General features: G+C 28.3%; 1 protein-coding gene across 8 annotated transcripts in view; it reads left to right on the forward strand.

Annotated features, from left to right (window-relative positions):
- Window positions 1-12,062: 12,062 nt before the first annotated feature.
- LOC119613687 (nuclear polyadenylated RNA-binding protein 3) overlaps window positions 12,063-15,375 on the forward strand; it is a 71,381-nt gene continuing 68,068 nt past the window's right edge. For 5 of the 8 annotated variants that reach the window (XM_037969713.1, XM_037969730.1, XM_037969721.1 and 2 more), the window contains exon 1: window positions 12,070-12,444. The gene's annotated coding sequence lies outside the window, so the exon portion shown is untranslated. Of the gene's footprint in view, window positions 12,445-15,375 lie in introns of all 8 variants that reach the window. The other 3 variants (XM_037969738.1, XM_037969762.1, XM_037969771.1) reach the window with 3 other exon arrangements.

Genomic DNA, 15,375 nt, shown 5'->3' on the forward strand with positions numbered 1-15,375 from the left:
GATACGGTTAATTCGTGGATGATTTCCAATTTCTTTATACTAAATGTAAATAAGACGAGGATAATGAAATTTGGTTCTTTGAATCTTGATAGTTCAATGATACATATGGGCCAAAGAGAAATTGAAATTGTTGATAAACTTAAGATATTGGGAATTATATTGGATGATAGACTTGACTTTTCATATCATATAGATTGTGTATATAAAAAGGTTTGTTTTACTCTCCGCCGACTGTATAGTCTTAATATTTACATGCCGTTTCACGTCAGAAATAGGGTAGCTCATGCTTTACTGATGTCACAAATTTCATATGGATTAGTAATATTTTTAAGTACAACCTCTAGAAATATTGCAAAAGTTAGACTTTTAATACACAAAATAGTACGTTTTGTTTTTGGTATTAGACTCTATAATCTGAATATTAATCAGTTTCGGAATGATCAGCAAAATTACAATCATATATCACCATATGTCGAGCGTTTTCTAATGTGTTCCTTTAAGAATTTTGTAACTTTGAGATATTTATTAACATTTTATAGAATTATTAAAAATGCTACGCCAAAATTTTTACGTGAGATATTTAATTTTATAAATTCAACTAGGAATGTGCAGATTTTTATTCCTAGAATAAATAACTCGATTTTTGAAAGATCCTTTCTCATTACAATTGCACGTAATTGGAATCATTTACCGAATGAATTACGAGTGTTTTCTCTTTCACATAACATTTATCGAAAAAGATTAACAGAATATTTTAATCGGAACCAAAATTGATTTGATATTTGATGATCCATTATTGACATAGACCTATGTTCACTTAATTTTTTTTTTTTTTTTTAATAAGTTTTTTGTTGCAAATTTGAGGCTGTTTAGTAATAAAACATTAGTTTTAAGAATTTATTGTTTATATTCATATGTATTAATATAGAATTTATATATATATATGTAACTATGTACATAGAAATTTAAGGGTTACTATTAAAGTTACTCATATGTTATCAATTGTAATATTTTATTGGCCATGAAGGCTTTTCTATTACAGAATTGTTTAATAAAATAAATAAATAAAATAAATAAATAAATAAATAAATAAATAAATAAATGTATCGGAACAAGGGAATATTGAAGATAAATGCTTTATTATGAAAAATAAATCACATTTAATATTCATAACTGGTGTAGGGTATCATATGGTCGGCCCCGCCCGACTATAATTTCTTACTTGTTTTTGTTGAATTCTAATGAGCTTACTTTACAAATTATTCAAATCACACTGCTAAAATGTGGAAGATTATTATATATTTTTTTTAAGAAATGTAGTTAATATTATTTTGTAAAACATTAAGGAAAAAAAACAAACAAATATCAAGGTAGTATTTTCTGTATTATATATACAGAAACTATGAGAATTTTTAAACTATATTTTAATAATTAATATGTCAATCAGTACAGGATATTATAGGTCGAATATCATCGATATATGGATGATAATAAATATACATATATACATATATACATACATACATACATACATACATACATACATACATACATACATACATACATACATACATACATACATACATACATACATACATACATACATACATACATACATACATACATACATACATACATACATACATACATACATACATACATACATACATACATACATACATACATACATACATACATACATACATGCGTACAAATGTGAAGTGTAATATTGAATTTAAGCTCATGAAATGTCATAAAACTGTGAGTGTACTTACATACATACCTACATATGTTTATTTACAAATTCCAGCATCAATATTGCCAAAAAATAATAAATAAAACTACAACTGGCAGTAGCAAAACCAAAATAAAGTTACATTGCTGCTAGGAAAAACTAAACGCAAACAAAAATAACATCAATACTCGCCATATTAGTTTAACAAATTTGAGTGTGCGCTGCTAAAGCACAAAAATATATTTGTGTTGACCTGCAATTATGTCTGCCTGCTACTAGAAATTGCAAACACGAGTTGCAATTTTTATATTAATACGAATATATATGACTGCAATTTTTAGTAGCAAAGTGATATTTTATAGTCATATACAAGAGAGGTGGTGCTAGTGCTGCATATTTAAACGCTGTTTTTTGGTGTATTCAGTTTCGTATGTTTGGATGGCTGTGTATTTCATTGCGTTGTGTATTTTTTTTTTTTTTTTTTTTTGAGTATTTCGTTTAGTATGTTTGGATGGCTGTGTGTTTCCTTGCCTTGTGTATATTGTTTTTGTTTCTTAGTGTATTCAGTTTCGTATGTTTGGATGTCTGTTGGTTCCATTGCGTTGTGTATTTTGTTTTTCTTTGAGTATTTCGTTTCGTATGTTTGGATGGCTGTGTGTTTCATTGCCTTGTGTATATTGTTTTTGTTTCTTGGTGCATTCAATTTCGTATGTTTGGATGTCTGTTGGGTTCAGTGCGTTATGTATTATCCCTGCCAGCAACTCATCTAACTTTAAATGCATTAAAAGCCGACTTTTTCATCAACTAGTTATGGTTGATTCTTAGATTATTTTTAATGGAGCCAACTGACTATTTTAACATGGCGATGTCCTACGCAGTAGTCAATTGTCCGACTCTGCATGACTTTTCAACTAGCTTAAAGTTAGTTACTAAAAAATTAGCTTAAAGGTAACTCTTTATTAACTAACTTAAAGTTAGTTGCAGAAAAGTCAAGTAATAGTTTTCTTTTGTATTCCCTACTGTATTTATTAATTACATTTCAATTAAATATATTTAAAATTTAACTACTAGTTATCTAAATTACATTTCGCTTTAATACAAGTTATGATATTAGTTCGTTAAAATTAATAGACATCAGTTTTCTGCAGGGGAACTAATAATAACACCGGTATCCATAAAATTATGAATGATTTGTTCATTATTTCCATGATTCTCATTGATCCAAATCTAAAATAAATTTTAAAATTTTATGTGTAATGTTAACTGTTAGTATATTATATTTGCAGTATTAATCAGCAGAATTTAGGGACCGAGTTTTGAAATATTTAACCTTTTATCATTAATTTTTCCAATTTACTGACTCTAATTTCACAACGTATACAAGAAAATGACAAAAATGTAAAACAAAATTCCAAATAATAAAGAAACATGAGAAAACATGTCGAAACAAAATGCTCTCCAGATACATTTGGGGTACTCCCGCATTATATGATAGTTAGATTGTAGCTAGTCTTTAAAAGTCGGTTGTTTACGTTAATAAATACCAAATTTTGGAACATTTCTGCATAACATTGTTGTTCGTTTATAGTCAGTCTACTAAAGTTAAAAAATAAAATCATAATAATAGAGAAACAAGAGAAAACATGTTGAAATACAATTAATTCTCTCCAGATAATTTTGAGGCACTTCTGCATTACATTATAGTTAGCTTGTAGTCAGTCTGTAAAAGTAAACTAGAAGTGAATTTTTCTCGTAGTCGACTACAAAATTGCTGGCAGGATTGTTTTTGTTTTTTTGTGTATTTCGTTTCGTATGTTTGGATGTCCGTTAATTTTACTGCCTTGTGTATTTTGTTTTTTGTGTGTTTATTATACCCTCCACCACCATCAGTGGTGATAGAGGGTATATATAAGTTTGTCATTCCGTGTGTAACACCAAGAAATATTCATCTGAGACCCAACAAAGTATATATATTCTGGGTCCTTATGAAATTCTGAGTCGATTTAGCTATGTCCGTCCGTCTGTGTAAAACACGCTCACGTTAAAACGAAGCAATGGAAATTAACAAAATTCGGCAAAAAAATTTTAACTATTATCAGGTATAGTTTGGTATTGAAAATGCGCCAAATCGGTTCACATCGGGAAAAGTTATGAATCAAATTTTAAAACAACTCCAAAAAAATAAGCATTTTTTATACATTCTGATGTAATTTTCTCGAAAACTATGCAAGATAATTTCATAAAAGTCATCATACATTCGTTTCTACACAAGATCTTGATTCCTGCTGAAAATTGCCAGAATTGGTCCATAATTTCATATACCTCCCATACAAAAGTATATATTCCCGGAAAATGAGTTTTTTGTTAATAACTTCCGTCAGAATGCTGATATCTTCACAAAATTTTACATCTTAAAATTTTATGTCAATAGAATTCATTGAGAGAAAAAATTTTCTGGATCATTTCATAGCTCCCATACAAGGTCCCTTCCCGAAAATCACTTAAACGCGCATAACTCATTACTAAATTAAGATATCCATATAAAATTTGGAATAAGTATTGCTCATATGCACAGAAATATTACTGTGAATGTTTTTTCCGATCGGTCCATAATTGGTCATAGCTCCCATACAAAGTCCCCTCCCGAAAACACTTAAACTCACATAACTCATTGCTAAATTAAGACATCCATATAAAATTTGGTACAAGTATTGCTCTCACATACAGAAATATTACTATGAAATTTTTTTCCGATCGGTCCATGCACCTTAATGCACAATATTCATTACTAAATAATGATATAGATACAGAATTTTGAAATTGTAACAGATTTAAGCTAATTAAATCTTGGGGTTTTTTCTATTTAAGACATGAGAAAACTTATTTCTACAAATATTTGATCAATTAAAAAAGTATTAATATAAATGTAGCTGGTGGAGGGTATTAAAATTCGGCTCAGCCGAATATAGCACTCTAACTTGTTTCGTTTAGCGTTGTTGTTGTTCATTATGTTTTGCTATTGCTATAATAATGATATAGTCGGGAAAATTAATTTTTAAATACACTATGGTGAAGGGTATATAAGATTCGGCACAGCCGAATATAGCACTCTTACTTGTTTTTTAATGAATTTATTGCTATGTTTAAGTCATTAATGCGCTTAGTTGGGTCCGAATTATTACTTTGGAAACTCATGTTAACAACATTTATGTCGGAATGAATTGGATTCAAAAATGAAAGGTATATCAAATTTACAGGATCCTTATACATTTTATGAAGTGTTTCAGCTGAATAACATCTTTTTGAGAGAAGAGCAATACCAAAATGTGTTTCAAACTCTAACCATTGGTTAAGAATTCTTTTGACTGCGACATTTATAGAGAGCCATCGGGTATCACATATACGGGTTATATTTAATGGTTCCTATATACATAAATATATAAATAGTTTTAAGAATATAAAAAAAATGTTTACTTAGAACTTATCTTGTCGTCGTTAATAGCGTTGAATAAGTTTTTGTATGGCATCTTTCTAGCAGAACTTTTGGAAAACCAGTTGTAGATTTCCTGAACTAAAAACTCAAGGTTTCTGGGAAGAGTTGCACAAGCGTGGTTTATGGCAAGTTGTACAGAATGACATACGCATCATATTTATATTAAATGAGGATTCTCGTTTTTGAGTTCTGCATATACACTTTTATTACGCCCAACCATCACGTTCGCATTATCTGTGCCAATTCCAAGCAATTTCTTCATATCTAGGTGAAACATTTTCAGAACATTTCTCAAACATTGAAAGTCCGATTCTGAGTCCGACCCAGGGAGTTCAACAAGCTCTAAAGTTGACACAATTTTTTGACGATTCACACTATATATATTATATAATTGCAATACCTGTAAAAATACATGTTAGATAAAATAAAGCCTTTCCTAAAAATTCAACAATAAACTTACTTAGTAATTTAACTATTTCAATATGAGTCGATTCGACTAAAAGGAGACTAAAATGTAAGTCACCACTTACAGCTTCCTTAAAGTGTATTGACAAAACATTTTTAACAATTTTGGAACACTTGGTTCTATGTAATCGAATTTGTTGACAGACGTACTGGCCAAACTGGTTCTTTAAAAGCGACGTCAAATGATCTACAGGAGCTATAGGTCCGTGTTGACAAAAATACATTGATAATGCAGCTTCATTCATTTGAACTTTATGGTTTGATAATTGAAAGGGAATTTTATTTTGTTGTACAAAGCCACCTTTAGCTGTCTTATGCTTATTTGTATATGCACGAGCAATTAAATCCGAGAATTTACATTGCAAATTACAATTGCAATAGCGACAAAAAGCCTTTGATGCATTGTCAGATTCACTAATCCAATCCCTCAATTGGGGGTTTGTCTTCCACTCTTTTCTAAATTTTTGACTATAGGTTGGTTTACCCATTTTCCTGCATAAAGTTGTAGCCAACAAAAAAGCTTATTGCAAATATATTTATATTTTTTCTTATCAACAAAGTATTTTTTCATAAAAATAATATTCAACTTTTGTATATTTGCTTTTTTTAATGCATATTTCTTTTTTGCACTAATGTTTTCACTTTTTTTAACGAATTCTTTTTTAACACAAATTTTCATTGCACTCACTTATGAAGAAAACGTACTTTATGTTTGATTTCATCTCATTTTTTATGGTTTTTATTTAGTTTTTGTTTTTATTACAACTGTATTTCACATACATACGCCTCTAGAAAAAACTAAAAACTTTACAAGTCTTCTTTTAATACTACTCAAAAATGCTTTTGTCATGAGCAAAACAATCAGGAAACGTTTGCGAAAATGTTTTGCACGAAACTTTTCAGTTTTGCTCCCATTTTTTTTTTGCTGCGTACATTTGAGTTAAAGCTGGAGGTCCACACCACGCGTAGGTACTACACTTCTTCGCATTCTACGCGGCTGTCAAAAAAATAGAATCAATGTTGTTGTGTGCTACTAGTTACAAACACAAAAGCGTAGGATGCCTTGACGCGTAGAATGCTTAAATTAGATCTACTTTCTACTTTTGCAAGTGTCATAAGCGGCGCACGAATATGTCAGCTGATTTTGACAATTAATATTATTTTTTAATATGTATTTATCAATTTTAATATACTAAAACGAGTTAAAATGTGAAAATATAAATAAAAAATAAAAAAAAACGCGACGTTCTTTATAAATAAAGCAAAAAATTTACGCTTAAGAAGCGTAGCATGTAACTTGATGCTTAGGATGCAAAGAAGGTATGAAAAGCACGAAATGCTTTGACGCGAAAACGCCTAATGTGGACCTAGTGAAATAAATAAGGAATTGAAATCTTCCTACCGACTTTTATGAGAATTGGTACATATATGTATAAATAACCATACTCCCTATATAAATGAATATATTTAATTCGAAAGAGCACTGTCAATAGTTAAACCCCCATTAATAGACATATTTCAAATATTACCCTGATGTTCTCATTAATATCGATATATAATAATAAAATAATCAAAATATCTAAATTTATTTATGTATATGGCAGTGATTTGATAGTGGGTATATAAGATTCAGCATAGGCGAATATAACACTCTTACTTGTTTACTGTTACTTTCTTCATCCATATGTAATTCGAAATTCTTTCTATCACATCTGCCTATTTTTTCCGTAAGACATAACCCATTCATGTAAAGAACAGCTGACTTTTTAATGTGTAAAGGTTAAAAATTATAAATTAGTTTATTAAAAATCGAAAAATACTTACTTGTTCATGTTCTTTATTAATTTTCTTTAATTTATTTTTTTTTAACAATTTTATTTCAACACAAAATAGCTGTTTTGTTTATGTTTGTCAGAACAAAATAGAGCACGCTCTAATCGAAAAAGTAAACATTAGAGGTGTCCAAAAAATATAGATTTTGTTCAAATGGGCCTCATTTTGCATAAAACTTACTGGTGCCGGAAATCGATTGATTGAAGCGATTGTTCAAAAATTGTGCCATTAAAATTAACTTTTCTTAACATTTCGTCCAAATCTTATCATCTAGAGAAATTTACCTATCCAACGAGGTATAAAACATTAAGTTATTGACAATTTCCCAAGCCATTTATTCAAAAAATTATGCATTTTTTTGCATTGTTTGGTCTTCGTTTTGCATGCAGAAGTGATATAAAAAAATATTACACCAGTTAGTTTTAGATACTAATGAACAACATAGGACCCATCTGAGCAAAATCTATATTTTTTGGATCCCTCTAATGTACATAAGTATTTCCACATGTATTTTACACATGCAATGTTTTTTATGTATCAGACGATGTGTACAACTTTTACAGATGGAAAATTTTACAGTACATATGTAAAATGCATGTCGTGTAATAACACCTAGTCTAGTAAAGACTTACAAATAATATAATATGTAAGTACTTACTCTTTACTTACTTGACATATTGTTTTAAAATTTTGTTTTTACAAGAAAATTGTTTTTGTGAAAACTAATAGTAGACACTTACTTAAAATCAAAATTACTTAACTCCTTCTTTGCACACGATAGTAGTAAGTACTTACTCCCTATTTGTAAGCGAGTGTGGTAAGTACTCCTCCAATGGCATCACCGTTAAAAAAACAGGGCATATGCAAAAAACTGAAAAAATCTGTCTTAAATTACAAAACATAGATTTTGATAGATATCCCACTCACATCTCAATAAGCGACTAAAAATCTATTCAAGGAAAAGATCCAAGATGACAAAAAAATAAATAAAAAGAGCCCTTTTTTCCAAGAGGAAAAAAGTTTTGTTTTTTTAAATTATAAAAAGCCAGCGCGAATACACGTAGAAAAAACATGGTTCGGCATGGTTAGGACAACTATTCTATGTTTTTTCCAACAATATTTTGTTGTCATAACCAAACAATTGTTATTTTTATTGAATTTCATCAATATTTTAGTTACTGTAAACATTTATATATTTATGACAATTATAAACTTGAGAATGATTCTCTGAAAAATAATTATTTTTACAACAAATAAATAATGATAACTATGTAAACATATTATATAATTTAGAACCATTTAAACTTTCAAGCAACCATTAAATGGTATGAGATATAAGCAAAATACGTTTATTATTAAAAATATTTTGGTATCGCCATTTTTATATCAGTTGTATGTTTTATCTGTAATAGATCGGATTAAATAAAGTGTTGAACGAACGAAGTGTTAAAATAATTGTGAAAAAAAATAATATCTAAAAATATAATCGTAGACAACATTATAACATTTAAAAGAAATAAAAAAAATACATAAAATATGGTTAAAAAAATTAATAATTAAAAAAAAGTTTAATTATCTTGATATTTTTTGATATATCATAATATGTTTTAACTTTAACCATAATTCTAACCACAACCATAATTTTTCTCTGCGTATACGAACCAGAGACTTCGTGTATATCAGTAAATTGTTCTACTTCTTGCGCCACTGCTTCACATAAGCAAATATAAAGTACGTCTATATTTAATTAAAAGAAAGTCATTATTAGACTCCTTATATGTAAGTCATTGCCAGATTTCTTCTGGGAATAGGTAATAAGTTACATAGACGAGAGGACACATGTACGGCAAAAATGTCAAACTTTGACCCACTGTAACTCTAAGGGTTCTCGGCCGATCTTGTTGAAAAATTAACAAACATTGAACATCCGATCGGGATGAAACTCAAATGTTAGGTCACTTGAAATGCCCCAATAAATTAGAAAAATCAGACCTCTGATATACATATGTACACATCTTATTCCTTTTATGAGGTATCGTAACCTTAATTTCGTAAAAAACTATGAATTCAAAAAATAGCTTACTCACGACCTTTCACATATATTTCACGGCTAAATTTTAAATCACAATTTGTCATAATAAGGAACAAGATTTAACAGAGGTAAAAACTAAATTTTTAAGTCAGTATTTATTACTTCCATATGACTAACAATTTAAAAAAAGATGACTTCGTTCTGTTATATTTCGAATATTGCGATATATTTATCGGACTTTTGACCAAGGTTTGTATTGCTTGCTTAAAATTAGCAAAAGCACAACATATCAGATTTGCTTAAAGTTTTTCAGCAATTGTATCCAAAGCAGAAAGTAAAGCCAAAAAAACGAAAACAAACTCATTAGCTGCAGTGGTACAGGGAAATGTTTTCTGCTAACGTAGTCAGTCACAGCGATTAATTTCAAACAATCATTACTGCTTGCAACATTCAGCACTTATATTTTTCTTTGTGCTTTTGCTGTACTTCTTCGCTGCGGTATTTTACTTTATACAAAGTGCTGAATGTGTTTTGGATTTGTTATTGTTGAATGTTGAAAAATTTTCTGTATGTACGTACATATGTACCCTACAATACGAAAAGTGCTAATTTGCACCTTTCACTAGTTATATTACCGCATTTCCAACTAACTAGTTACCTGTGGTAAATAAAGTGGTCGATATTTTGTCTAAACGGTCACTACATTTCACCATTCTAATCAGTAGTAGAAAATAAATTCTAAATAAATTAAATGGTTTAAAAATGTCTCTTAGATAACCACAATGTAGTGCTTAAAATAACCACATGGCACATTTCTGACGAAATGTAATGCTGAAAGTATACCTTTGCATTTAATGGCGCAGAAAATACAAAAATTAGGTCTGTTCGCGTACTCGATAATTTGTAATAATTTGTAACAATTGTTACTGGATTCCGTTCGCGTACTTTTGAAAACTTGCAAAGAGAGAGTAAGAGAGCGATAGAAATGACAGTTCGTTGATGGAGAATTTTTAAATTTAACTGAATATTTTTTCCCCAGTAAAAAATATCAAACATATGTTCACAACATATGGTTGATTAATGAATATGTAAACAAATCAAAGAAAACGAAAATGTTGTAAGTTTTAAATTTTTTGAAAGAAATATACATATGTATGTATGTATGTATGTATGTATGTATGTATGTATGTATGTATGTATGTATGTATGTATGTATGTATGTATGTATGTATGTATGTATGTATGTATGTATGTATGTATGTATGTATGTATGTATGTATGTATGTATGTATGTATGTATGTATGTATGTATGTATGTATGTATGTATGTATGTATGTATGTATGTATGTATGTATGTATGTATGTATGTATGTATGTATGTATGTATGTATGTATGTATGTATGTATGTATGTATGTATTTATGTATGTATGTATGTATGTATGTATGTATGTATGTATGTTTGTATGTATGTATGTATGTATGTATGTACCCTGCAGTACAATGAACTAGTTCGACTACAACTAGTGAATTTTCCACCACCACAAAATACTAAGTTTGATGTCTTCCACAGGAACTAAAAAAATCGATATACTTTCCACAATCTTGATTTTTAAACAAATCAAATATGTAAGTGGGGAATATCTTAGGTTTAACATTAGACCGAATATTTGTTAGAATATAATATAAATCAAAATTTTCTTTGCCACTTCATAGTAGTATTTGCATTGTGTTGGATATTGTTGTCCTTGACAAACCTTTCATCCCGTTGTCTACCTATATCTATTGGCGTTCGTCCGATCCAGCTCCACTTGAACTCATCTAACCAATATTTATTAATAACTATTTTTAATTTTCGCCTCTTAAAATATTTTTTTATATAAATAAATATAGTGTGCACAGGATTTAAAATGATAAATTATAGCTTTATGAATCGGGATTTTATGATTATTGTTAGAACTTTCGTACATACTTCAAAGTTTCCAATTCAGTGTCTAGTATTCGAATATAAAAATGATATAATTTAAGACTTAGGTACAAATTTTTTTGTTTTTATCTCGAATAGTCTGGCATATCTATTTCATATATTTATGTGTTATATATTATTGGATTCGGTATCAAGAAGCCTTTCCAATACAAAATAGCAGTGTTTTTAAGTGTCCGGTTAACTTACGTTCATCGCTAGAACCAAAAAAGTTTGGAAAATATTTAAAACAAAAAAAGATATCTTATGAAAGGGGTGACAACATCAGGTTTTCCCTGGAGTCGGTCTAATGTGTATAAATAAGAAATATTCAAAATTTGATGGTAGTCAGTTAGGCCAACTGTGCCATAACTCGTCACGTTCATAAATCGTGCGTTTATGATTGATATTTAGTGTATTTTGTATATTTTTAATATATACATATATCATACATTTCTTATACGACGGACGCACCACAGAAAATATATATATTTATTATTAAGCATATACATTTTCGTACGGAAGCAGATTGTTGAGCCAATAATAGACACCAGTAAAAATTAGATTGTTTGTGCTTGTACCACAGTGTGTTCGCAGACGTGCTCCACAAACTTTTCGCTTGCCGGCGCAGTCCAAAATAGTAAGAGTTGTGATCATTTTACACAAAAAATAAATATAAATAATAATATATATAGATTGATATACATATATATTGCACAGTTGAAATTAGTGCCCTCCCCAACTGTTTGAAATATATTTGAAATCTACAGAAAATAAAAAGTGCTAAGAACATATTTATAATATATTTGAAAACTGTAATACACAAAAATTTTGGTGTTGAAAAGTTATTAATAATAAACGAAACGTAATAAATATAACGCTACGACTTACTTTTTAAGTGTCATTTTCAACCACGATTTCAGGTACGATCTTTGAATATATACATATATATATAATAGGTATAACATTTACAAATTCAAACAAATTAGAAAATATTTAAAACTGGTATACTTTAGTCAAGAAACTTTATTATTTAATGAAATTAATGTATGATAAATGTGAACTAAAGAAATGGTTGGTTCAAAATTCCCCAGTTTTCCTATTTCCAGTAGATTTTGTTTGCCTTAGTATTGGCAAAAAACTTGTATATAAAATATTTTGGACTTAAATTGTTTTATAATGAAGTGTTATTACAATTTCAAAATAAATATAACTCATCAAAATTGAAATTTTTAAAGTGAAATAATGGTAATTTCTCGATATTATTCGGAATAATATTCATGAATTTGTTAAAGCTCAAACCCGTTATTAAAAAGAAAATGTAATGTTACGTAAATGCAATCTGATGTTTCATATTTGACTTGTTTTATACAATTTGCTTTATTTATTGCTTTAAGATTTTTTCGACTTGTTTTATTCTGTAGAAGATTTGTACATTTTCATATTTTTATAATTGAATTTAACAATAGTCACGTAAATACATACATGCATATGTACATACATGTATGTATGTATTTACTTTTAAATATAAATACATAAATTCTTTTTTATTAGGTTGATCCGTAGCATTGCGTTTACGAAAGAATACATTGACAGTTGAGAGTAGCCCCAGAGAGACCCCAGAGAACATCTTTTTACGGCTACATGAAAATCCGATGTCATTCACTAGATGATTTTTTTGTTTGTACGTAGTAACCACAATGTAGTTCTAATTGTAAACAGGCTAAAAATTAAGCCAATTTTTTGGCAAAACTTATATTGCTCACTTGTGTGCCTCCCGAATGTTAGTAGTGATAGTCCTAGTCTGTTAGACCGGAGGTTGTCTGTTTGATTCCCACCAGAGACATTGGTAAACAAGAGCACAATAGGAGGCCAAGTGTATATCATCGGATTTGATGTAACAAACAAAATAAATATGGCTCATTTACGACTATAATGGTTAATAGTTTCAAATATATACACATATAGGTACATACATAGACTATACAGGATTTTATTTGTTTGTTTAGATTTTTTCCCATTTCGAACTTATAAACATAACATCTTCGTGATGTCATACCGAAATAATTTTTGTAAACATTTTTAATATTTAATATAATCAGTTAGGTTGTTAGTCCTCTTTGAATTTAAATATGTTTTTTGTATTTGAATGTTACAGAATCTTAATGTACACACAATTATTGCGTCAAAAGGAACAAAAAAGGCAATGTACAAGTGCAAATATTAAAAGGGAACAATTAGTTGCTTACTAGGACCAATATATACTTGACTTAATTTTCAACTGATTTAAAGCATTTTTCTTCCTGATTGACTTTGGCTTAGGAATCACACAACAGATACAAAAAATACTATTAGTGATCTATGAAAATAATTATAGTCCGATTACTTCTAAAATAAAAAAAATTGACTTGAAAATTTTCAAAGCATTAGTAAGAATCCTAATGTTTTTGATTTTATCAATTCCCGACGCTTCACACATAATTGAAGTTTTTAATTTGTTTTTCTTTAATAACTAAATATTGTTAAATATGTAGACGTGTACGTATGTGGATACTTATATGAATGTATATATGTAATATATTTGGCGCCAATTGTTTAATATTTTTATCTTAATTAATTTTTTTATGTAGAAGGTACATGTTTATTGACCAACAAATTAAATAAACTGCAATTGAAAAAATATGTATTTAAATGTTAACAAATTTTAAAATGACTATATGTTTATAAGAGTGGCATATCTATGATGTAGTAAAATAATAAAATAACTAATATTTTTAAAGGTATTTTCAGACTACAATACTGAGTATTAATACTTGTCAAAAATGTTTGTATCATAATACAATTTACTAGTCTAAATATAATTTGTAATTTGATTTTCAAAAATATTACTGATTTTTTTGGCATACGGTCGGTATTCATAAATTTTTTAAAACAATTCAAAAACTTTTTATTTTTAAACGTATTTGGTATGTATTTTATAAATACAATAAAAAACAAACAAAAAGTGTAAAATACATTAAAAATAAGAACGAAAAGTGCATAAATAATTGAAAATTGGATAAAAAATATTACAAATATTATAGTGTAAACATAAAATGTATTTTTCGGATTGATTTTTTGAAAATGCGAATTATTTTCATAATATTTTTAATTTGAAGTGTGTTAATACTCAGTATTGTAGTCTGAAAATACCTTAACAGATATCCATATTTGTTGATATTGGTTATGATTTATTATGGGAAATATCGTGCTCCGATCCTGTTCATTTGTACTAACTAATGGGTATTCTCAAATAATCCTTACAAAGTTTTCATATTTTCTATTTTATGGAATATCGGCTGATTATCCTTCTTTAATTTCCAACAAATATTCATAAATTCACTTTTATATAAAAATTGATATGCATGGGAAACTGGAGTCCATTTATAGCAATTCTGCATACTGCAGACTCACAATTTCAAACGAATGTATTATATATTTATGTATATGTACTGTACGATGTTAATATTGCTGGGAATCTGTGCATTATATCTATATCATTTAACTCACTTAGACAATAAATCTAAAAAGAAATTAAATTAAAAAAATTTCATTTTCAAAAGAAACATTTTTAACTTCTTTTTTGTGACAAATTTTCTTTCTTTCCATTTCTTTTTTAATCCCGATGAATTCAAATAAATAATATTATTCTGATGCCGAGATTCTGAGCTTAATTTATTATTATTATCAATTCTTTCATATAAATTTGTAATTTCTTCTTTTGAAATAGTATGTCCTTTAAACTTTAAGGTCCTTTTACAGGGGCATAAAAACTGATTATGAAAAACTAAGTACACAGAGTTAATGCAAATGGT

This window comes from Lucilia sericata, unplaced genomic scaffold (assembly GCF_015586225.1).
Source record: "Lucilia sericata isolate MDLA Ls3-8-SP2 unplaced genomic scaffold, ASM1558622v1 Contig000040F_arrow, whole genome shotgun sequence".
Lineage (NCBI taxonomy): Eukaryota > Metazoa > Arthropoda > Insecta > Diptera > Calliphoridae > Lucilia > Lucilia sericata.